At 40.3% G+C, this 4,280-nt stretch overlaps 1 non-coding gene across 1 annotated transcript; it reads left to right on the top strand.

The window, feature by feature from the left end:
- The first annotated feature begins 3,634 nt into the window (after positions 1 to 3,634).
- Positions 3,635 to 3,741, top strand: LOC145037944 (small nucleolar RNA R71). The gene has a single exon (XR_013679053.1). It is a non-coding gene; the product is annotated as a small nucleolar RNA R71 (small nucleolar RNA).
- Positions 3,742 to 4,280: the final 539 nt, after the last annotated feature.

Raw genomic sequence — 4,280 nt, 5'->3', positions numbered from 1 at the left:
TGTTTGGCAATGGCAAATTAATATTCCTCCTTCATTTTACTTAAGTAAATAACACTCTTTAACCCATTCACTACCGGACTCGATCTTAAACTCAAAACTTCCACGTCCTTGTCTAGACTCGACTCTCATTTGGTTAGCTTGACTCTAGACTTTTGCATGCATCCTAAGCTTCAAACTGAAAAGATAAACGCAACCACAAGTGATAGATAAAAGAAATTCCTACTTAATCCTAGTTACTAGAATTTCAAAAACCACACAAAACACAAAAATAAATAAAAGTAGTCTTTAAAAAACCAAATAAATAAAAACCACAAGACATTAATCTTCATCATCTTCTTCTTCATTCCCCCCCCCCCCCCAGCTCCACTACCACCAGCTTGATTCACCCTTTCTTCCCAACTTGGAACATAAGGATATTCGGGTCCGGGTCTTGGCGCGATATTTATTTGTTCAAACAAGTAATCAAATGACCCATTATGGTAATTCATGCTCCGACCAAGATCACTGTGGTACGTCCTCAGCTCCACGTTGTACCAGTCCATAGGAAGCTCATCTTCCACTGGAATGACTGGTGAGTCTTCTCGGACATGATCCCTTCATTGCCTCACCCTCCTTCCCATCTCCTCGGGTACCAACACCTCATACCTATTTGGAATCCCAATATGGCCCCACCATAAATCCTCTATTATTCTTGCCCACCTAAATAATGTGGTGCTAAAAGGAGGAGTAAGAATCATTGTATGCCCCCACCATAATCCTCTATTATTCTCGCACACCTAAATAATGTGGTGCTAAAAGGAGGAGTAAGAATCATTGTCAACACCCTTGCCGCCCCTTGCTCCAAAATCCCAATTAAGGACAAGGTTGGTCTTATCACATCTAGCTAACATCAAATCCAAATTGGATAAACAATCTTCGAAAGATGACCCGAAAACCGAGACGTAATTCGTAAAAACCTCCATAAATTTATCGATCATGTCATGAAAGATGGCCATCATGCACATTTGGAAAGTAGCTGGTTCATTGCATAACCCAAAAGGCATGTGTCTATAGGCGAATGTTCCACTTCGGCATGTAAAAGTAGTCTTCACTTGGTCTTGTTGGTCGATTGGAATTTGAAAATACCCCCAAAAGCCATCGAGAAAACAATAATATAGATGATCGGAGAGCCTTTCTAGCATTTGATCGATAAATGGCAATGGAAAGCGATCCTTGCGTGTAGCATCATTTAGTTTTCTGTAGTCGATGCAAACGCGTCACCCGATTACTGTTCTTTTTGGAATTAACTCGTTTTCCTCGTTGGTAACCACCGTCAACCCTCCTTTCTTCAGTACCACTTGCATCAGGCTTACCCATGGGCTATTATAGATTGAGTAAATGATCCCAACATCTAGTAATTTAACCACCTCTTTTTTCACAACTTCTTGTATGTTTGGGTTAAGTCTTCTTTGGCGTTGAACTACAGGTTTAGCTCCATCTTCTAAGTTAATCTTATGAGAACAATAAGATGGACTAATCCCCTTGATATCGGTTATCTTCCATGCTATGGCACCTTGCCTCTTCTTTAGTACTCCCACAAGGCTTTCTTTTTCATGTTTGGCTAGATCAGTAGCTATAATTACGGGTTTTTGTTGGACAACTTCAATAAATGCATACTCCAAGTGATCCGGTAGAGCTTTAAGTTCAGTTTCATGTTCTGAATGTTGAACACGTTGAGTCCAGTGAGGGGACTCATTGAGTCCTGGGTTAAATTCGCGACTAATCAGGTTTCTTCAAATGGACTCGTTGAGTCGGTAGATGCTACTCGATGAGTCTGGCTTTCTGCACTTTTGATTAGATCATTATATTCAGCTTCTTCGAGTAGTCTCTTTATCTCCATCAGAAGGTCTCTTTCAGCATCAAATTCTTCTTCAAAGGTGATGGTGGACTTGTCTGGATGATATTCTTTCCATTCCTCCATTAACTCTTCCAACATATCAACCGAGAATGTTGTGTCATCACTACTCCTTTCATGCTCCAGGGATTGATCAACTCCAAATGTAACTGATTCGTCTCCCACCCTAAGAGTAAGTTTGGAATCTCGTATTTCAACTATAACACTCACGGTGTTAAGGAAAGGTTTTCCAAGTATGATAGGGACTTGAGGGTCCGCTTCTATGTCTAGTACTATGAAGTCCGTGGGGAACACGAACTTATCAACTTTCACCAATAGATCTTCACATACCCCCTTGAGAATGTGACCGTTTTATTTTCTAAATGAATTGCCATTCGAATTGGCCTTGGATCCGGAAGATCTAATTTCTTTAAGAATGAGTACGACATGAGATTTACACTTGCCCCTGAATCAACCAATGCATAAATAGTAGCTAAGTTTCCGAATTGACAAGGCAAGGTTAAGCTTCCCGAATCACCCTTCTTCTTAGGTAATTTGTTCAACATGGCAGTTGAACAATTCTCATTTAGGACCACTTTCTTCACCTCTTCTATCTTCTTTCTATTAGTTAGAAGATCCTTGAGGAATTTCGCATATTTTGGTGTTTGTGCAACTGCCTCGATGAATGGCATATTAATTTGGAGAGCCTTTATGTGTTCCAGAAACTTTTGGTAGTCAATATCATTCTTTTCTTGGCTAGCTTGTGCTGGAAATGGTAGTGGAGGCTGATATGTCTTAACCAGAGGCTTGTTTTTCTGTTTAGGTAGGGGACTCGTCGAGTCCGTAACTTCGACTCGGCGAGTCGGGTCGGGAAATTTCGATTCTTCATTTTATGCTTCTTCCTCTTACACCAACTTACGATCTTCTTTCTTAATAGAGGTCAGAGGAGTTATAATCTTCCCACTCCTAGTTGTCATGATATTTATATGTACGCCTTTTGGGTTACTTTCGGTATTACTAGGAAGTCTACTCGGTCGTCTCTCGTTCACTTGTTGTGCAAGTTGGCCCAACTGCTTTTCTATGTTGATAATGAATGCTTGCTGATTCATAAATAGAGTGTGCTGATCTTTCATCATAATTTGGTGTTCTCTCAACATGTTTTGTTGATCTTTTATCACAACATCGGTATCATTATGCCTTTTCTAGGACGCGGCTACAAATATTGTAAGCATGTCTTCCAAGTCTTATTTTTTTTCATGCACTGGTTCCTCCTTTTGATAAAAGCCTCTTTCTTTTTGCTTATACTTTTCTTCCCTTGTCTTTTTGTACTCATCATATGGTAGCCATTATTTCTTGGGTTTTTGCCAATTGTCATCATACTTATCACCGCTTGAATAGCACACTTGTACTTTCCGGTTCCCATTTTCGTCAAGGTCACAATCTTTAGTAAGGTGAGGCCCTCTATAGTTTTCACATCCCACTCTAATGGAATGGATGGATTGGTCCATCTTAGTCATTCTTCGGTCCATTCTTTCCAATTTTTCCATCATTGTTGCCATGTCATCAGTAATAGAATTCACCACCCCTTGAGTTAAGTCATTCCTTGGGTTATGATATTCTCTAGAGTGCTTAGAGAATTCTTCAATTAGCTCTTTTATCACCGAGGGTGGCTTCTTTGTGAGAGGTCCTTGCGAATCAAGGAGCTGCCTATTTGTTACATTTACTCCATCATAGAAAATGGAGAATTCTTGCTGACAGTTTATATTATGGTGTGGGCAGTTCCTTAGTAAGCCTTTGTATCTTTCCCATGCCTCATAAAGTTACTCTCCAGCTTGTTGTTTAAAATTGGCTATGGCTTTCTTCAACTTGGCTATCTTTGAGGGAAGGAAAAATTGGTCTATAAAATCTTCTTTCATTTTAGCCCAAGTAGTGATGGATCTTGGAGGGAGTGATTTTAGCCAATCTTTCACAACCCCCTTAACTGTGACCGGTAGCATACGAAGTAAAACAGTGTCGCGAGGTACATTAGGAACATCGAAGTAGTCGGCTACGTCGTTGACCTTGTCTAGATGATTGTATGCATCTTCGTGATCCTTCCCGTAGAATGGGATCTCCTTAAGTTGAGCATGTATGTGGCCTTTAAGTTCAAATGTGGTAGTTGCAGGAATTGTGGGTTGCACAAGTCCTGGGCCGGTATCGTCATGTATCCTTTTCTTCCATTCACCCATGTGAACTTCATCAATATTAGCCATGGTGTTAGCAGATTCTCCTTCAAAGTCGCTTTCTTCTTCAGATTCGGAATCGGAATCGGGTTCTTTTGGAGTTGGATTTTCTTCAAAATGTTCTAACTTTCTTTCCTCGCTTTTTTGACCGTTGGTTTCACCTGTTTTGTTGCTTTTCTTCTTCC

Source organism: Lactuca saligna, chromosome 3, assembly GCF_052625555.1.
Source record: "Lactuca saligna cultivar CGN05327 chromosome 3, ASM5262555v1, whole genome shotgun sequence".
In the NCBI taxonomy this organism is placed as follows: Eukaryota; Viridiplantae; Streptophyta; class Magnoliopsida; order Asterales; family Asteraceae; genus Lactuca; species Lactuca saligna.
The sequence above is the reverse complement of the archived record's forward strand: the minus strand, read 5'-3'. Positions and strand labels throughout refer to the sequence as shown.